The sequence below is a fragment of the Akebia trifoliata genome, chromosome 14 (assembly GCF_017979445.1).
Source record: "Akebia trifoliata isolate Shusen 1 chromosome 14, ASM1797944v1, whole genome shotgun sequence".
NCBI classification, from domain to species: Eukaryota; Viridiplantae; Streptophyta; class Magnoliopsida; order Ranunculales; family Lardizabalaceae; genus Akebia; species Akebia trifoliata.
In genome coordinates, this window is record NC_141388.1 from 22,322,375 (window position 1) to 22,344,821 (window position 22,447).

General features: G+C 34.0%; 2 pseudogenes; one reads left to right on the top strand and one right to left on the bottom strand.

Moving 5' to 3' along the window:
• The first annotated feature begins 2,697 nt into the window (after positions 1-2,697).
• Positions 2,698-3,198, top strand: LOC147386558 (auxin response factor 16 pseudogene; annotated as a pseudogene).
• A 3,979-nt stretch (positions 3,199-7,177) lies between these two features.
• Positions 7,178-8,238, bottom strand: LOC147386559 (20 kDa chaperonin, chloroplastic-like; annotated as a pseudogene).
• Between the last annotated feature and the right edge of the window lie 14,209 nt (positions 8,239-22,447).

Genomic DNA, 22,447 nt, shown 5'->3' on the forward strand with positions numbered 1-22,447 from the left:
GTCGCCATTGAAAGCGCCATCGATTTGCGAGGTATGCGGATCCGCTTTTGATTTTCGAAGTTTTGGAGTTGTCACTTAGTTATTACGGTCTAGGAACCAAACATCGACTCTAAATAGATAAGGAAAACTTCTAATCTACTAAAAAAATACTAAGTGCGGAAATCACATTATGGGGTTGGAAGGTGTTAGGCACCAACCCCGCCCGGCAAACGCCGGTCTCTACTAATTCTCAAAAACGATTACATTGCACAATAGGCCAAAAAAAATAATAAATAATAATAAATAAATAAAATTACCTCGTGGATTACAACTATTCCCTCAGCACTGGCGGAGAGTATCCTCGTATGTATTTCCTTACTATTTGCCCATTGTCGGATCTAATTTCTGATTTCCGAGTTGAGGTATCTTCTTTTTAGATCTGTGACTTTTTTGATTTTTTTTATGGATTTCAAGGTATTTTAGAAGGATTTTTGAGTGTTTTTTGAATTAAAGTTGGGGTATGGATGTTAGGTAAGGAGTTATGACTTCAAAATTAAGGTTTTGGGAAGGTTAGGGAGGCTCCTTGACCTACTTTTTCTAGGATTTTTTCTTATATAGGAAAATAAATTGTAGAGACCCTTATTTATAGATTTTTTTAGGTGCTTTTTAGATAGAGTTAATGTTTAATTAAAATTACATTAAATAATTTTATAGTTTAATTAGATTCTATTAGATAGTTTTAGAATTAATTAGAATTCTATTAGATAGTTTCAGAGTTTAATTAGAATTCTATTAGGGTTAGGGTTTGACTTTGGTCTTATTAGATTGATTAGGATTTGACTTTGGTCTTATTAGATTGACTTGATTTTAGGATTTTGACTTAAGTCTTACTTGATCGACTAGATTTTAGGATTTTGACTTAAGTCTCACTTAATTAACTAGACTTTAAAAAAAATTAATTTTAATTATGATTTCACTTTACATTAATTAATGTTTTAATTATTAATTTTAAAATTTTTAAATTGTTAAAATTATAAAATTACCGTTTTGCCCTCGGAGAGGACTTTTTGCGTTTTAAGTCATTTTTCAATATTTCAGGATATTTTAGAATAGATTTTTCGTAAGGAATTCAATGGGAATATTGGTTAGTGTTATTTATAAAAAAATTTATGCGAAATGGTCGTGAACTTTATAAGGGGCATTTTCATAATTTTGTCGAATTTTGTGAAAATTGGCGAAATGGTTTATTTAGTTTCGATTTGTTGTTTTATATGTTTGAAAGGATTTTCCTAAGCATAATGTAGGCTCTAGGGATATTTTGAGGTTAGGAGTATTTTAATAATTTGATCATTTTTTAGTGATTTTTATCGTAAGGCTTCTTTTTTGTTTGAAAAATGATTATTTCTATGTTTTTGGAGTCATATTTTCCTAACATAGCGTGGTTTCTACAGTTTTGTTAGTTTGAGATACTTTATCTGAATTTCAAAATATATCTAGTAACAAATAAAGCATTGAAATAATCACCCATCATTGGGAATCGTAGCAATCGGGTTGACGAGTTGATTAATCAGGCAAGTGCGAAAATGGGGTGTCTACACATTGCACCAAGGATATGTTGTAACACAAACTTTTGGAGAAAATGCTTTAAAAGGAGTTGAAATCAACAGGTTTGATCCATTTAAGATTTTTACAACAATTTGCTTCAATTTTCAACTATTACAACCTTCTTTTATCTAGGTTTCGGACCTGTAAGGCAAGCACATTGCTTGCACAAGCAAAGTTCAACATCCTGGACATTTAGCTCCATAAAACATATTCGATCATATTGTTGTCTTATAAATTTTCTTTTTAATTTGATTATGATGTGTTGATCTCCATAAGCACCTTCGTGCCCACAAAATAATTAGCTTCATAGGCATTCTTTTGTTCTTTATGTATGGTTTGTTTTTTTTCAAAATGGTATTGTAATTAAATTTGGAAAAAAGGGGAGTTTAGAAACTAATTTCTCAATTTGATAACTATCAAGAAAATACTTTTTATTGTTCAAATTTTTGTTAAAGTGCATATGTTTAGAGGTCAAAAAATACGCATGATTATACTCCTTACAAAGGATGATTGTTAAGTACTTTATATTCTAACCTTTGCAGTTGTGAAATTGCCATTTTTTACATTTTACAACAACTGGTTCGCAAAACAATCGTGTTCTTTGTAATATACTCCTACTTCTGTTTTATGTATCCTGAAAAAGATTTATATGAACTAATGTTGTTTCCAAAATGAATTTCATCTACATTATATGTTAATAATGTCAAAAATGGATCTAAGGTACAAGGCATCTAACCGGGGAACCAATAGTTCATCACCTTTGTAGAATTCATCCATTAATAATATAAACTACATTTTTTGGAGGATGCCTAGGTTTAGAAGCACATCAGATTTTGATATGAGCCATCTTTGAAGAAGATGTGTAGATGGGCAAGAACTTCTTTTAAGAGAGCATTTATTGCTACCAGATCCATCATTTTTTTGTTCTTTCTGACATAAAAAGGACAAGCCAATCCTGAATAACCTACTATGTCTACTACTATTTTAGGAAGATAATTACATAATGCAGAAAGATATATTAATAGTACAAGTGTACAACATTAGTTTATATGTCCCAAGTTTTATGTTCGTACTGTAATTACGAATAGTTCGATTTGGTATACTACTACAGCTATGTTGTTATCTGGCATTGTTGAACGCTTACCTCATGTTCAAACTTTGAAGGTTCAAAAGCGAGGTTCTGTGGGAAGATCTATAGACGTCACCCGTTACAAAGGGTATGACGACCTCATACATGATCTGGCACACATGTTTGGGATTCAAGGGCAGCTCAAAGATCCGCACAGTACCAAGTGGAAACTAATTTATTTGGATCTTGAAAATGACATTCTACTCATGGGAGATGACCCTTGGGAGTAAGTCGGATTCCATAATAGTTACAATAAACTTGTTTTTTGTTGGTTTTCACTCAAATCTGCAATTTCCAAATGCAGGGTATTTGTAAGTTGCGTCCAAAGCTTCAAGATTTTGTCCTTGACTGAAGTTCAGCAGATGAGCTTGAATGGGGATCTAGGGCATGTGCATGCACAAATTCATGTTAACGGTGGGTCCGATGATGGAAATGGGTGGAGAGGACACAATGATGTCAATATAATTGCCCTATTTGATCATTGAGTTTGGCAGCAGTAGAGTAACTGCTTTGGGCATAACTATTATGACAATGGATTATTTTTTGGTATAGGTAAATAAAATATATAGTATAGTTGTGATGGTTCGATATTTTGGTTAACAGTATCTTCATGAATGCTAAGATCTTTGTAAAATTTGTAAGAATGATTTGTCAAGGATGGCCGACAGATGTAGTGCCAAGATCTTTGTAATATTATAAGAATAAGGGTTATGAGGAATGTATGTCAAATAGAGATATTCAGGTCTTAATCTTAGCTCTTTTGACATTTTATTAATATGAAGAAATAACTATTTCATTCGTTCTAATTCTAAGGCTTTGTTTCATAATTTAATAAATACAACCATTCCTTTTAAGTATATGGGAAGTTGTTTTATAGTTTAATAAATAAAACCATTCCTTTAAGTATATGAGAAGATGGGAAATCCACCACAGTAAATCATCACCTGGACCATTGGGAGTTTGGCCCCCCATTTTTAGATAGTCTAAGATTTGAGTCTTTAAAGTAATATAAGATCAAAAAATAGGAGTTGGAAAATGAATCCAGCATTAATTTAACCATCCGTAATAGATCTATTTTCGAACAATGTTTTACTTGACAAAAAGTCAAGTACTAAAAACTCAATGCCATATTTTTCATATTTACAATGGCCATTATTTACTATTCTTAGAATACTATAGTTAATCTCTCAGTCAAATGTGGTGTCTCTTCACGTTATGGGTGTAAAACCCTAAATTCTTTTATTCGTATCTCGTGGAAGAAAAAATAATGAAATTTTGATAAAATCCTAAAAGTGAGACTTAGGGTAGCATTTTTAATGAAATCTAACCTCACCATTAGATTCAAAATGGTCGAAAAATATACTTTAGCCTGTAAGCACGCTCAAATGCGAGTTCAAACAGAAAAGTTGCAAAATCCTCGATTATCGAGTCGGACCAAGCTAAATAATGACTTTTTACTAGAATAAGAATTTTTAAAATTCGATCATACCATTGGGTTCGTAACGAAAAATGATAGAAAATAAACTATTTATTTGTCATTTTCAGAGCTTAAAAAGTCGAGTTATAGTCAAAAACAAAAATGATGTTAATTTTAGGATCCCATTGGGCCAAAAAGTAAATTTTTTATAGAGATAAAAATTTTAGAAATTAACCACACCATTAAATCCATAATAAAAAATTAGACAAAATAGAGTATTCATTCATCACTTTTGGAATCCGAACGGTCAAGTTATCGTCAAACGAAACAATAAGTAAAATATCGATTTCATCCCAAAGATTTATATAAATAAATTTTTAAAATTTTTCACTAGTCATTGTCATTTAAAACTATCCAAAAATCAGTCAATGGTTTAAAATTTTTTTTTTCTCTGACTTTCAAACTCAGATCCGTCTCGAATGGGCCATCGTTGACTTTCGTCACAGAAGGGAAAAAGGTCCGCAGCCTCGACATCTACAAAACCCACCCAACTTCTTCTCGTTTTCTCTTCTCTTTTGCTTCGTACCATAAAAAATTAAACGTATATATATACGGGGGTTTCATAACTTTGACCTCAGATTTTGCCTGTTTCGGGGTCAAACCGTCATCTATCTCAGAAGAGAGAAAGGACGACGGTGTTGAGATTTTCGAAACCACCTGGTCAAATTCAAAAATCAGCCACCTCGAAGTTAGATCCACCTCGATTTTCACGTCGATCGTCTCAATTTTTGCGCACGTATTTCAATCTTCTCACATAGAGATTGTAAGGAACTCTCAATTTTTATTAGTAATCGTAGATTGTGAAAATTGCATTTAGGATTTTATTAAAAATTTGTGATGTGTTTCCAAAAATATAGAATTCAATTGGTTATTTTAAATTTAGGTCAGAACTTGCATATTTGATATGTTTAATTGTATTTTATAATAAATTATACGTGGATAGGATATTTCACCGGATTATTTCCGTCACTTGAGTCCTATGCACCGCTCGAACCCCGTTTTGATCTAAGTTTTGTATTTTTTCAATGTTATTGATAAAAATAAATTTAATAGTTGAAAAATGATTTAATATTCAATGAACTCATATTGAGTTGATAATAGCAGAAAGTGGATATTTTGTTTAAGAGATTGAAAATTGTAAAAATTGAAAAAAGAAAAAAAGGGTATGAAACGGTAAAATGTCAAAGTCACACTTGATGGGTGATGTCTGTATTTTATATTATTGTGTTGTGTGTAGGTTGGTGCACGGATATCCAGGGATAATGTTACTGGTTGCATGTTTATTTACTTTCTGTTAGCGCGAGACGTTGTTTACTTTTTCGTTCCGTTATTTATTTTAGGCTGGGTGGCCATAATTGCATGGTAGGAAACTGGATATCCAGTCTCAAGCTTAGATTGTTGATTATACGAGTGGATTGTACATTTATATATATGTAGCTATTTTGTGAGTTGTTAAAGAGTCTATGAATGCCTGAAGGGATAGTACGTCATATCATCTGGAGTGGTATACTATCCTAGGATGTACAGTAGGGACCACCAAGCTCATACGTGGTATGGGACGCGTATGAGAGTGGAGTCACAACTGGAAACTGGGTTTATTCCTCTCTATCTTTACCAATGAACTTATAATGTAAAGGTAGTCGTAGACGAGTGGATTGTACATTTGGGAATTACATGCACGCATGATAGGCATAGACGAATATGATTAGTCAGTAATCACTAACAATCTATAATAGTCGAACGTTCTGACACATCGAAAAGAGATCCATTGCTTATGATCACGTCAAACAGCCAGCCTGAGCCAGATAAATGGTCAACTAAGCGTGGTAAGTGCAGCGCCAACCACAAAATTAGGAACTAAAAGCCAGTAAGGAATTGTAACATCATGTCCCGACTGGGAGCAAACCAGTCGTGAATCCCAACTCTCTAATTCACTACTCCACCATTGTGTATTATGTATTTGTTGTCTTATTTTGATATATAGAATGAAATGCATGTTTAATGTTTCCATTTGGTCAATTAGATTTATATAAAAAGAAAATGTTATAATGAGTATTGCTGATGAATGTAATATGAGTTTTAAAATGTTTAGTTGCTCATCCCTGATTATATGTAACAGTTAATTGTAATTTCTTCTATAAAACTTTGCATATGTTAAAATGATTTAATATGATTATTCGTTCATGTTAGGAGAGGTTATTGGTAGAAATTGTTTGTTTCCCTACTAGGTAACCATTGTTACTTACCCTATCATTCTCTATTTGTTTTAGTTTCAAATGACGAGGTAGGTATAGAAAATGAGTGAGGACTATCTGGAAGGTCAAATAGACAACTGGAGTCCGTTACTTGTTGAGTATTGGGGTTATACCCCCTAGTAGTGTTTGTTTATTCAGGTAGTATTATGGGTCTTATATTGAGCGTTAGGACTTTTGTTAGAGTGAGGAATATTTGTATAATCTTGTATTTTATTTATCCTTTCGTACTCTGATCTATCGTACGTTATTAGATGTGTATAGGCTTCTGATATTATTATATTTTGTATGTATATACATGATATTGTGGATTTTTTTTATTAGGTGAAATAGGTTGAACGCCTTAGAATGCTAACATAAACAGAAGAGACCATGCCAAAATTTCGAGGTGCCACCTAGTGCCTCGAGATCTGACATGAGGCTTTGTGTTAGCATTTGGCAGGGCACCACAATGAGACTCTCTCCCCCCCACCACCATTGTCATGAAAGGACAACACAAACTATGAAAACTAATGCCACAATCAAACGAGAGGCCTACCTGTTGGTTTGCTTAAGATATATCAATTCCATTGTTTGAATGGATTTATAGATTTCCCAAATCAAAAAGTCTGAAATAAATATAACTAATAAAGCCTATGTTGATTACACTTGAACATCACTTACCTCGAAAAAAAAGAGAAAAAAAAATCCTTAAAGCCAACAAATGTAATAAGCTTTTGTTGAGTACAATATTGTTTATACTAAAAACAAAACTGCTATCACATCAGATGCCTTAAGAACTATGTAATCAGAACCATCACTACCCTTGAACTCATTTCCAGCATATTTGGAGTACAAGGCCATGTTCTCCGGGGCGACTGTTAGTGGTTTCCTCTTGCCTTCTTCGTCCAACGGACCAGGCCCAACAACAATCACTTAGTACAATACGAAGTGAAAAAAAACGTGCATTATTCCCATTTGCCCACGTAACGTAATTACTTGATGCCAAAGCCCAAACACAGACATATTTTTCAATAGCCAAATTTACAAAACTACTTAAAAACTCTAACATTTATTATATTAAGAAAAACAATCTTACAATTCCAACGAACGGTTTCTCCTTGGAAGTAGCTGTCAGCAACAAGCCACCAGCAGTTTTCTCCTCAACTTGGGCAACCTGGAATCAAAGAGTATTCAACTCTTAGGCACAATATGCTCAAGAACAAGATGAAGTATTCATGTAGAATTGCCCCTGCAGGTTTAGGCAATCTAAGAAATGCATGCTATAGGTTGTCTATACATATATAAACAAAACATGATTTCAACAAACGTTCTAGGTTCTAAACCAGAGTTAGAGAATAAATAGTAATAAAAAAATCTAGGATCCCTACTTTAGGGAAAATCAAATGGCTTAAGAAAGAATCAGACCTTGATTAAAATACGATCGTTCAAAGGCTTGAGATCTTTAATATCATCAGTCTCAAGAACACCCCCAATGTTATCTTCCTTCAATAAAAGATGATTTGATCCATTAAATTCAACCTTACTCCCAGCATACTTTGAGCACACTACTTGGGCACCAGTCTACCCCACAAAGAAAAAAAATGCATTAGTGAGACCTAATTAATAAATAATAAGAAACATGGATAGGATAACAATGATGCCTAAAAATTCACCTTAACATTGGGATCCACTTCGTTTTCCCCAACAGTCTTACCCTTTCCAATAGCAACCACCTCACCTCCTTGTGGCTTGGTTTGGGTTGTTGTAAGAAGCAAAATTCCACCTTTATAACAGATCAAAGGCGAGCTGAACATATCTGAAATCGTCTAGACCCGTTTTCACCAAAAAGGCGAATAAGGGTCCGATTTATTAAATAGGGGATTTTGAAATATGGGAGTCGCCACCTAGTTTAGGTCTAAGAACCATAAATAACTCCAGATGGATATAGATCGGTCCACGGATCAGAGAAATGGGTAAGGGGTCAGATTACGGGTTTCAGAAGGTGTTAGGCACCGAACCCGCCCGATCGAGATGATCGGTCTCTACTACGATCAAAATTATCCTACGGTCAACGGGTAGAGACTAAAGTCATACTAGGGTCCATCATCATCAAATTATATCGGATGTGCTAAATGAATCTTATGGCAAACATTTTCCTAAATATTACATGATTCTCAAATTCTGCATAAAATAGAAATGTTTAAAAAAACCCTTGATCCCAGTCTATGCTCCAAAGTCCACGTGTCAATATTTCGATTACAAATCCGTATGCGCAAATATCTTCCCAAATCGACTACAATAGGAATTCGTGAAAATTTTCCAAATTGGAAAGTCATCCATATGGAACATCTAAATTGGTACTTTATGAGATTTCTAATTTAGAAATACAAAATTATCCATATCAGAAAATCATGAATATGAACTTTCTAATTTGGTAATTCATGAAATTTCTAAACTCGAAATTGAAAATTTCCTAATTGGAAGTTTATATAAATATGGGAAGCTCCCAAATTGGACATTAAAATATAAACTCCTCAAAATAAAATTTTCCAAATATAATGAGTCTCAAATTAGAGATTTATAAAAATGATATTCCAAATTAGAGAATTACCCATGTACGATAAATTCTGAAATTAAGAATTCATGAATACGACTTTTCCAAACTAGAGAGTTATGCGTATGGATTTTTCAAAATGGACATTACGGACATGGATTTTTCAAAATTAGCAACTCACAAATACGAATTTTCTAAAAACTAAAACAACTATGAGTATGCACATTTCACTTTTATTTTAGAAACTAAAGAATCGCTATGAATGCCACAGGCCAATTTTATGGAAAAAATCTACTTTAAACCCCCCATACACAAAAGATCGGTGAGTCGGTTCACACGCATATTATTAAAATGAAAATCGATTTTAAACCCATATGTGCACATAAATCAGTGAGTCAATTCCGCGCATATTATTAAAAAGAAAAATCAATTTTAAACCCATATGTGCACATAAATCAGTGAGTTAACTCGCATGTCAAGTTAATAAAAGAGTCAATCCTACACTTCTAATGCACACAAATCAGCGAGTTAACTCGATACCCATTTTATCAAAAAAGGTCAATTTTAGACTTCTAACGCACACAAATCAGTAAGTCAATTCACACAAATGCTCGAATTAACACTCATAAAGAACCTCCACACATGAAATAACGATCAAAGGAGAATAAGAAAAGAAGAAAAATAAATAAATAAATAAACAATTAAATACAGTTACTGCGTGCAAGAATTTGGTTACTCGGAATCCCTTAAGAATTACTCGACTGCTCGCTGCCCAAATATGTGAAAAAGACGAGATTACTTCTGTCCAAAAAAAATGTGTTGGGAGAAATTAAAAGAGGATAAAAGAGATCAGATGGAAAGGGAGCTTGAAGGGGAATGAATGCTGAAAAATCTGCGGGTCAGTAGGGAAGGAGAGTAAAATAACAATGAGAAGAATGTCTATGAGGGTGGCTAAACATGATAGGGTTGTAATGGTGGGGGTGTTGGGGTGGTTGTTGTTGTGAGGGAGATGATGGCAGTGTGGCTGCTGAGTCGTGGACACTATGGAGACGAAGAAGAAGATGCTCAGAGAGATAAGGATCTGGTGGTTATGAAGGTGGGGCTGTTGTTAGCGTTGTGCTGCTCTATTTATCGATAATGAGATAAAAAACTGAGAAAGTTAGTGGCATGGCTGATGAGGAAGGGATGATTGAGAGGGGTCAACCACGAAGGTGAAAATGGGGATGGTGCTGTTATTACTGGCTGAAACCATGAGTAGCAGGTGGTTTCAATAGAATAACTTTCAGAGGGCTGCAACCGTGATGAATAGGGAATGATTTACAAGCTTAAATATTGAGGGAATGGGGCTGAAAACGTGAGGAAGGAGTAAAGTTGAGATGTGGGGGTGGCTATGGACTGATTAATGAAGAGGAAGATGGACATTAGCAGCAATAATAATGGTTGTTGAAAGGACGACAATGGATGGTGGCTGTGCGTGTTGGAGGAAGAGATGAAGAAGACGACTTTGAGGGAACAAAGGTTGGCCTCCCTTTTTTTTCTCTTATTTCCTTCTTCTTCCTCCTCTTCGTTTCTCTCTTGCTGTCCAAAACGTCAGACTTCTTTTGTTTTGTTCAAGAATATCAGCCTTTTTTCATAATCTCTCCCTCCTTCTCAAGAGAACATAGGCTTCTCTTTTTATAGAGTTCACTTTCTATTTTTTCTCTTTTTCTAAATTTTCTCTTTTTTTCCTTTTTGATATTTTTATTTAATTTCTTTTCTTTTTTTTATTTTATTTGCTTCTTTCTTTGATCAAACCAAAGAGAGAATATATCTCTTTTTGAGTTTAGAAAGAATGGGACCATGATCCCACGCTTCGAAACCCGTGGTACGTTGGTGGATCATTATTGATTAAATTTCAATTTTTAATTTTGGTTGATGGTTTAGGTTACAATTTTTAATTTTGATTTGACTTTAATTTGATGGGTTAATTATGTTTCACTTTTTTATCTTGATTGGTTGATTAAATTAAGATTTTAATTCGATTGGTTGCTTGTGTTTTAATTTGAATATCGATTGGTCGATTAAGTTTTAAATTCAATTTGAGTTATCGATTGGGTTTTAATTTTAATATTAATTGGTTGATTGCATTTTAATTTCAATTGAATTTTAATTTAAATGTTGATGGGTTGATTAAATTTTGGATTGAATGTTGATTTAAATTTTAATTGTTTAATTTTCTAATTTTAATTGTTTGATCTTAATTGTTTAATTTTTAATTTGAGTTTTACTTTTAATTGTTTGAATTTGAATTGTTTGATTTTTCTAATTTGAGTTTTATTTTTAGTTAGATTGGATTTTAAAGTGGGTTTCGATTTTTATTACTTTTTCCTAAGGATCGGATTTCTAAGTCGAGTTTGAATGTTGAAGGGTATTTTCGTCATTTTATCAATTTTTGTCAATTTTGGTGAATTTTGGCGTGAAGTTTCTTTCGGTCCCAATGTAATTATTTTTAAGCCTCGAAGTCGCATTTTCCTAGTGTAACGAAGTCTTTAAGTTATCCAAATGTGTAGCGAACCTAAACGTACGTGCTTACTAAATTTGGGTGGAAAGTTTAGCGATCCTAAGCATGCGTAATTCTATGTCACGTGGCCAAAAGGAAAAAAACTAATGAAATTAGAAAACAGAGAGAATTGGAGGAGATTTTTCACAAGCTTTCGAATTATTTTGTGCTCATCATTAGGAATCTACAGTAACTGGGTGACGGATCGCCAAGTCAGGCGGATGCAAAAATGGGGTGTCTACAATATCATACATTTGCTCTCGTTATTACTGAGTACTGAGCTCATATTTGATCAACAGAATACACAACTGCAATAGACATATGGTCTGTGGGTTGTGTCCTTGCTAAGTTACTTCTTGGACTAATTGCATACTTTTTTACCTAGTAATGGGTAAGATAAGGAATGAATACTGATTTATTCTTTTTCCTTGTTTTTTTTTTCTTTTCTCGGCCTTGCCAAATTTTGACACTCTCTTTCCAGAAGAGAGTTGAGTAGTAAAGCCTCTCTTTCTCAACATCCTGTGAGGTAAAGGAAAAAAACTATTCCAACCAATTTAAAGCATCGATTGTGAATAGATAAAATGTCACAAAAGAAAAAAAAAATCTCTAATAATATTATTAGCACTGCAATTACTACAACATCAGTCACCGAAACTATGCTACCATCCTATAAGCTTTTAGGGACTATTAATGTCCACCTCTCTTCATGATGTTGTAAGAAGGGCATTTGTACTGCTTTATACCTTTGTAGGTGTTATCTTCACGCACTTTCCATTAAACCTCATGTCATAGATTTCACAGCCAATCCAAAACTTGTCGGCATTGTAATTACCACCACAACTTTTGAATTGTTCATCTTCATCTTCCCCATAACCCTCATCAGCCAATTTTGAATTTTTTTTTTACCAGATCATCACTAGATCTCAGCCAACACAAAGGAAAGTTAAGTTAAAAGTAGAAGCACAACGATGTGATATTACTTTTAACACCAATTCTTGAAATTCAAAGCACCATCCCAAGATTTGAAAACAGTAAGAAGAAAAATGATAAAGAATTAACGAGATTCAACGCATACTATTAAATTTCAACATATCTCAATGAAATAATACCATTTCCACAAGGCTTGAATCTAAATTTACATAATTTCTTTTTTTGGATATATTTTAGTGGAAATTACCATTCATTTTGTAAAATATTCTGGTGAGCAGTAAATTTTCAACTACATGGAAGTGAGTCCAAGTTAAAGTATACAAAATAGTCTAAAATGAGGGTACATTACTTGTATCAAATAGGTTGAATTAAAAGGATTCAGGTAATACACAATTTGAATATGACACATCACTGCAGCATCACATAGAAAAAATTCATATGAGTATCATACCAGACAAGACACGAACTATACACAACTTAGTAATCTAAGATCTTGTCTTGATAAAAGATAACAATACAAAATAAAACAAAAAAACAAAAAAAAAGGCTTAGACCTCAGTTGGTTTGACACATTGCAAAACAACTTTGAGGTCGTGGGTTCAAGTTCAGCTTACCTATCAAAAAAGAAGAAGATAACAATACAATGTGATAAACCACACAACTACCATATGGTACCACATCGATGCCAATAAATCCAGACCACCCAATTGTGAAACAATCCAAACTGCCCAACCTATTTATATCAGTAACAAATGGAATACGTGCATTTTTTGGATTGTAGCTCACCACGCCACATTATAATAATGAGCTGTGCTAGAGTGACCTCAAGATTGTTCCTCATATTGCACTTCCATGTCGTGGAAGTGTGTAGGAACCATTATATGGAGGAAAAAGAGAACCAGAAAAAATAATATGTTGCACCAATATGTCTAAATCAGACTAATAAAAAAAAGTCCAAATCAGAAAACAGGCATCATGGCTAAATCTGTGATATATACATGAAGACCATGATGCAATACTTATATCATATGTGAAAAAAAAATGCTAGTAAGGGAGAAGACAATAGAAAAAAGAAAAGTGTAAACATGAAATAAGAGAAGAAATGCTTATATACTAGAAAGTAAAATAAAACTGGACTACAAATGGGTATTGGTTCTTGGTGAATCCCACACTAACAAAGTGCAAAAAAAAAAAAAAAAAACACAATGAGGAGTAGATAGGAATCCAATTTCAGTTAGAAAATTTCAAAGAATTGAAGTAAAAGAGACCAAATAAGAAATCAAAAGCAGAACTTAATCTACAGTACTGTACATAGTGTTTACTACTTTACACTATGAGATGGTTGGCAGCACTTAGCAGCATAGAAGGCTCTTTCTCCAAAGAAATAAAATTAAAATCACTCAAATCTTGAATATCATCATTATCTTAAATACTTTAAGGGATGAAGTACCTGTCCAAGTGTCTAACTCACTGGAGAGGGAGGGAGTTTCAATGAGAGCGGGAGAGAATGAGTTTTAGTGATAACATAACTCTCAATTCTTGAGCAGGAGACGAGACTTGTCTGAAGAGAAAGAAAAATTATGAAGAGAGAAGAAAAGGAGCCATTCGAACAAAGAGGGAGGGAGGGTCCAACGAGGAGACGAGAGAGAGAGGGTCAAGAACATAACTCTCTGTTCTTTTGCCTTATTTTGTTTATCAGGGAGGTAACACTAAATCCTTAAAAATTTAAGGATAGCGCTGTAAATATCCGATAATTTGTAACTTAAACGCAAAATCAATCTGCATCGTCGATCTTCGTCTTATCCAATGACCTTAATTTGTTTGCTAAAGCGTCTGGTGAATAGTAGGGCGCCGAACGCCTCCCATATATATATATAAGGTTAAGGTGTTGTACACACAAGGGGCTCTCAAATTTTTAGCCAACCTCTTATTTATTTCATCTCCCTCACCACCATACTCTCCATTCTAGACACCATCAACATCTCATGTTCTCTCATTTTTTCTCTAATTTTCTTTTTCAAACAAAAAATAGAGAAGAAGAAGAAGAAAAAGAAAAAGAACCACTTTGCACGCTCTCCCTTCTTCTTTTTATTTTTTTTCCATTTTCAGGCCTCTCTTTCACGTCCTCTAACTCTCTCCATGGACCTCTTTTTCACGTTCTCTCCCTGCTTAAACTCCATCACAGACCTTTTTCTCATTTTCTCTCTCTGTCCAGACCCCATCTTAGACGTCTCTTTCACATCCTCAAACTCTATTACAAACCTTTCTCTCATGTTCTCTCTTTGTCCAGACCCAATCTTAGACCTCTCTTTCACATCTTCAAACTCCATCACAAACCTCTTTCTCATGTTTCCTCTCTTCCCATACCCTATCTTAGACATCTCTTTCACGTTCTCACCCCCTCACTCAATAGACCTCTCTAACCCGCTCTTCTCATACATCACTTTAATTTTTTTTTTATCTTCTTTCAATCCACATTATCCTCTCACCCATCTTCATCCCCAACAACACTCTTCTTTTTTTTAATCTTTTTTCAAACTTCTAAAATTATTGCCTAATTGAGTTTTGTTATTTGTCTTGTCCTTTTCGCACGGTACTTAGGAAGACTTCTTTAGGTGGGTTTAGGAATACTTTTAGAAAAGAAAGAAATTTGATACTCAAAAACCCAAATACCCCTTGTGTGGCATTTCCTTTGAATTTTTTCCTTTATTTTCTTTTTATTTGAATTTTATTCTCCATTATGATAGTTTGTCATTTTTTCCTATGTTTTTCCTTTTTTTCTCTTATTTTTTTTTCCATTTCTTTCATCAAGGAGAATATATATATTTCTTTTAACGTAGTCATGCTTAAAGTAACTTCTCAAGTTGCCTATGTACCTTGGTTTTTGGGATCAGACCAAAATGTTGTTCAAGTAATACATTCTCTTCCTTAGGTTGGGTGATCGGGCTAAGAAAGAAAAAAAGACAATTCTTTATTATATTATTATTTTTTTTAAAGGTTGCAAAGGGTTGAGAAATGAGATATCGAGCTGGGTAACAAGGAAATTGGTTCAACCGAATATAGCCTCCTTAAACATAGTACTACTTGATCTGGTCAAGGTTTGTTGTTTTGGTAATTTAATTCCATCATAGTCTTGAAGTCTGACAGTTTTTTTAGACAATATTTTTTTGATGATCTAGGATAGGTGCTCGATTCTTTTTGAATACCAAATCCACAACTTATAAGTTGTGAACTTTGACCTTCTTGTCAAGCGCACGAATGACTCTTTTATGATAAGCTTGCATGTGGTACAGAGTTATAAGTCATTTTTATTCGATCAAGTTCAGTTCTTCATACCTGTGATAGACCTAGTCTACTTCTAACAACTAACTTTCCATCAAACCTTGATAGAAAAAATTTCCATTTTAACTAGTAAGACAGTTTTCATACCATATACCAGAGAGTAAGGAGTGGCTCCTGTGAAAGACCATATTTGTAATGACCTGAAAATCCTAAAATGTATCTCGAGGAAAGAATTTTAGATCCGTGCATTGATTTAAAAGTTATCAAATCCTCGAGTTTCGCGTTAGATATTTTACAATAGGTAAATGACACCTTAGAGACGTAATTTGAGGAAACCGATCATATCATTAGATTCGTGTTGAAAAATCACCCGAAATAGAGTATAAGTTTGTCCAATTCGGCATTTGGGAAAAATAATTCCCAAAATGACAAGTATGTCCCAACTTAAGTGATATAAATATCTAAATTCTATTAGAAAAATCAGATTTTTCTTATTCTCCTCTCTAAACAAATCTCAACCATTTTCCTTCAATATTTGAAACTCAGATCTACGCCAAACGAGAACGATCCGATCTTAGGCGCAAGAAGGAAAGTTATTCCTCTCGCCGAGGGTTACGTGTGGACGCAAAGAAATCCGATTTTCGCCGGAAGAAAATTTTGGAGATTGGCCGGAGGCGATTTTAAAGTCCATTCAACCGTTGAAAATAGCTTGATGTAGGTTGCCTTCCCTTCTACCTTCTAGTTATGCAATAATTTCATAGAAAATCCATGTGATTGTTGATAAATCGATCGTTTCATTAAGTTTATACATATTTGAACGATTTGAATTATGTTTGCATGCTTATTTATGATTGATTTTAGTTCATTTGATGTAATATAATCATTTTATAGTTAATATGATATTTGGATCGATTTTGGTCGAATTTCGACGAAAAATCAGCAATTCGGAAAAGTATCCGAATGTTGAGTTTGGTTCTAATTTGTTTTGTGTTGCTTCCATATAGTATGTATACCCATTTCCTACATTTATTTCATTAAAAATAATTAAGTATTACTTTAAGTTCTTTAATAAATAAATAAATAGTTCGTTTTCAATTTCGACTTTGAAAAATTATTTTTCAACACTTAGTTAAATTTGCATAGATTTTCAGCTTTTATGTCTTATGGTTTTATCTTTATTTTCGAGTCTCTCGACTCAACCAAAACCATCGAATGAAATTGGTTGATGCTTTATACATTTCGAATTACTTTAAAAGTAAAATTACTTTAATAGATATGTAGGAAATTAGATGATAGATTGATCGATTTAATTGATGGATGGATAGAGAGAACGTATGTTCTCGACTGATTGATGGGACAGTGCCTCCAGTTCTACGTAGTGGCCATGCCACGTAAAACGTGATAGATAGATAGAGGGATGAGATGGTTGATGGATGAATATGACAGATAACTGTCACTGGAGGGCACTACCAGATTTTGTTTGTATTTTCGATTAAAAGAAATGATATATTATGTACAAAATAAATTATTTTGTTTACCAGTAAAGGTTTGTAGAAAACCCATAAAGAGTGACGCGTTGCTGTGTATCCAGAAGCGACGAGTCAATCTAGGATAACACTAGATGTCATATGCTCTTCGGTAGTATGGGATACCTTAGAGCATATTAGAGCTTATGAAATCCGGGAATTTCTCCTACTTATTTTCTGGGGAACGTTGTGTGTAAAGGCGGTCTCTGTATAGTGTAGAGCTAGGCGGGGTTCACATGCATTGCCTCTTGATAGGCTTCGACGCGAGGGGTCTCCTGGGCTAGTTAGTGATCATTATTAGTCTATAGTCATCAAACGGTCGACCTCACCGTTAGTTGAACTCAGTATTGGGTTCTTGGTCAACAACCAGTCTGAGCTGGATAAATGATCATCCAACCATGGTATGCTAGACCGGCCACAAAATCAGATTATAACGATGGGATTCCACATCGAAGGTTAAGTTTGGAATATCGTATTGCCATAGCCGAGGCGGTTATATCGTCGTGTTCCTCTGCTCTCTTATCGATTACACCGCCGTGTTCTTATTATGTATCTTTTCTTATTTTGTGATGTTTGATAGATGTTTTTATTTGAAAGATGCATAGGTTACTTTAAATGATAGAAATGATAGGTTGAAATTATTTAACTGTTTATTGAATATGCTTAGACATTTATCGTATGTTACATTATGAAAAACTTACATTATTTAACTGTTCAACTGATTACTCGTGCATGTATGACTCGTTGTTAGAACGGCGTTCATCCTGCTGAGTAACATTTCCCTATTACTCACCTTATCCTTCCCCTTTCAGATTATTCAACTTTTGAAGAACCGTTCTTTGAGGAGTCTTTTGAGGAGGTCCTTGAGGAGGATCAGATTGATGTCTTGCCGCCGCCATGTATTTGAGGACTAGTAGAGGATCCTAGCGGTTTTTGGTTGTAGATAAGAAACATGTTAGTTTAGAAATTTTTGTAACTTGATGAATTATGAGATTAAAGATCTTGACTTATATCAGTGTTTGTCGATTTCTTCTGCTTACTCTAGACTCTCGTATAGATGTTAGTTAAATGTTTATTCCGTTGCGTATATTTTCTTTTCATAAGTATTATTATTTATGAATGTTCTGTCAGATTGTGTGATTGATTACCTTACACCTCGAGATTCTAACTGATGAATCATAGGGATTCGTGTTGGGATTTCAGGGCGTGACAATATTGATATACGATATGCTCAGAGTGCAAACGATAATTTTTCTAACCAATCTTGGTATGATTGACACATTTTCCTAATGATTATCTTGAAATTCTTATTGGTTGCTTCAATTGTTCCATTAGTTTTAGGACGGTAAGAAGATGATTTATGATTCCTGATCTTGAACTTCGAACATAAAGTAATAACCTCAACTTTGAAGTGTGACCTATTATCAAAGATCAATTCAAAAGGTACCCCTTATCAATTGATAATATTTGTTTGGATGAACTTTACAACTTTGGATGTAGTGAAGACAACAGAAGAGGCGATTCGACCCATTTAGCGAAGTGGTCAATGTCCACTAGAATGTACTCATGCCTATTTGATGCCTTAGGTATAACTTTACCAATTACATCAATTCCCTAGACAGAAAATGACCAAGGTGAAGTCAGATCAACTAGCTAGGATGAGGGCATGCATATGAGATTGGCATGTATTTGACATTTATGGCAAGTCTTGACCATATGATGACAGTCTGTTTTCATCATTGGGCAGTAATACTCTTGTCTCATAATTCTTTTAGCTAACATCTCCTCACTAATATGAGGTTCATAGTCTCTTGAATGTAGTTCAACCATTATTTGTTCAATTTGATTTTTATGGACACATGATAAATGGATTTTATCATAAGATCTCTTGTATAAGTTTCTTGCGCACATGATGAACTTAGATGTGAATTTCTATAAGGTTTGTCGCTCTTTCCTCTATGCTTCCTCTCGAAACTCTTAGTTTTCCAAAACTTTTTAGATGTCTGTATACCATGACTTTTTGTTAGGGAGTCGGAAAGCGATGTTGACCTGATGGCAATACGTTGGTTTGTATTTGACTTCAATAGTAATAAGCCTTAATTTCATACCTGGATGTAGATGAATCATTGATGAGAGGGTGGCCAAGGCATCAACAAATCTATTATCTTCATTTGATAGATATTGGGATAGAATGACTCTGCATTTTCTTACTAAGTTTAGCAGATATTCATGATAAGAATTCAATTTCTTGTCCCTAGTTTTTCATTCTTCCAATTCAATGTTAGATTTTTGAATACCTCAATTTATATGATGTCCAGATTCAAAACGACTTCAAGTCTAGCGATGCATGCTTCATATTCAGATGTGTTATTCGTATTTGAGAAAGATAACTAAATAACAATTGGTATGTGACATCCTCCAAGTGAGAACATAACTGACCTTATTTCATACCCATTCTGATTTATGGTTCCATCAAAGTATAATTGTCATACTTGGTTTTGTGATTTTTTTCCAATATTCGAGATATTCTTATTTAGGAATTGATCAACATGCCTTATTCCCTTCTACTACTGGGTGATCAGTCAAGTATTCTGTCACAACTCTTTTCTTAATAGATTTCTATGTGACATGAGTGGTATCAAACTCAAATAATAACAATAGTCATTGTGTAGTTCTTCCTATCAGTGCCGGCTTCTCGAAGAGTTATTTAAGAGGATCTATCCGAGATAATCAGATAACTGAGTAAGAGAGCATGTAGTGTTGAAGCCTTTGAGTAACCTATACTAATGCTAAGCAGGTCTTCTCAAGTGAATAATACTTTTGTTCATACTCTAATATCTTTTTATTAATGTAGTAGACGACTCTTTCTTTATAACTTTTTTTATCGTATTGTGCTAACATGCATCCCATAGATACCTCTATGATTAATAGGTAAAGAAGAAGCGATTCACCTGGGGTAGGTGGAACCAAGATAGGTGGATTTGTGTGATACTCCTTAACTTGATTAAATTTTTTTTGGCACTACTCATTCCAAACCATTAGCTCATTCTTCTTGAGAAGCTTGAATATAAGCTCGTAGACATTGGTGAGTTAAGCGATGAATCTGCTGACATATTGAATTCTACCCAATAACCCTCGAATCTACTTTTTTATCTTAGGAGGTGCCATTTCTTGCATAGCTTTAATTTTTTCAGGATCTACTTCAATCCCTCTTTGACTTACCCCGAATCCTAATAGTTTTCTTGAAGTAACTCCGAACACGCATTTCTACGGGTTGAGACGTAATTGATACTTTTGAATCATTGTAAGAAATTTTTCTAGTGCAACTGCATGTCGCTCTTTGGATTTTACTATCATGTCGTCTACAAAGACCTCGACCTCTTTATGTATCATGTTATGTAATAAAGTTGTTGTTGATCTCTAATAAGTAGCTCGAATATTCTTCAAATCGAAAAGCATAACCTTGTAACATAATGTTTCCCATTACGCAATGAACAATGTTTTGTGCATATCGCGATGATCCATATTTATTTGATTATATCTCGAAAATCCATCCATAAACGAGAGCATAACATGTCCTGTTGTATTGTCAATTAAAACATCTATATGGGGTAAAGGAAAACTATCTTTTGGGCTTGCTTTGTTCAAATCCCCGAAGTCCATACACATTCTCACCTTTCCATCTTTCTTAGGAATTGAGACTACATTAACGACCTATTTAGGATACTCTACCACTTCCAAAAACTCGACATTAATCTGCTTCGTGAATTCTTCCTTAATTTTTAGTGTCTATTCTAATTTCATATGTTTGAGTTTCTACTTTATTGGTCGAGTATCGGGATAACGAAATTCGATGTTGAACAATATCCATGTTTACTCTTGGAATGTCCTCATAAGATTATACAAACACGTCTTTGAATTTTTTAAGTAAATTTACTGTCTCATCATGTTCTTTGGGAGATAAAGCGACACCAATCCGAATCTCTTGAGGATTTTTTTTGGTTTCGAGATTAACCATCTCTGTTTTTTCCATTACAGGTTGAGTCTGATGTTCATCTTCTTGCCCGATCAATTTGATTAATTTAGAGAGGGGTTCTTTGTCAGGAGACTTTCCTTCTGAAGTCATATTATTAGTTAAATCGTTATTGTACTATGGGTAAACAGAAATTTCTTCTATTTCATCAAAATAGATAAGGTGATAGGACTTATTGCAGACTTGACAGACTCAGCAGAACTAACAGGATTAGACTCGACGTAAAGTAAAGAACTCATGACATGGAAATTAGAGAGAGACCCAACATCAGACTTGATTACAGAATGTGGATTTGGAATACCACACCCGATTGACCAAACTAGCACACTGCTATCTTTAAGAAACATCTGGTCGACTTCTTCTTCTTCAGATGCTTGTTAATCGTCAACTTCTTCTTCTTCAGATGCTTCATCTTCTTCCCTTTCATGCCAATTCATCCTAAAGAAGATCTCAAATCCCAGTAGACGGGTACCTGTGGTATGATCGATGAAGGGCTCTGGGAAACCACAGTAAAAGAAACCTTCCCCTACATTCATGAAATACCCATTGAGAGTCTTTGTAGGGCTTCATACTGATTATATCTACGATGTGCCATTGTCTTCTTGCATTCTTCTTATCTTGCTTTGCCTTCCAATATTGAGCCTAGTCTTCCTTGGTAGATTTGTACCTTAGTCCAAATGTACAAACAATCTCTCGAACAATGGGTGCAATTTTAATCTCTTGTTGTCTGCGACCTAAGCTCATGCCCAAGAAAAGTCTCATATTCTTTAACATATTATTCATGCAATAAGTATTCTCCATAGAAAAAAAAATTCTTTTGTAGACTCGTCATACTGAATTGAGTAAATATTCTCAAATTCAAAATCGCTGAGCTGTACCCCCTGATGTTTTGGCTGAATTTCAAACAATGACTTTTTTTATTATTATTTCTGTATTATTTACAACCCTCACAATTTCACCATCCCCATGAAGGGTAATCACTAACCCATTCTTGATAAAATTTAACCTTCTAATGCAATGTAGAAGAATATCGTTGATTTTGTGTTACCATGGTCTTCCCAACAATAGATTGAAAGAAGACTGGATGTTTAGGATTTGAAATTCAATAAGGAAGTCTGCTATGCTTATGGATAGTCGAAGATGCAAGATTCCCAATATA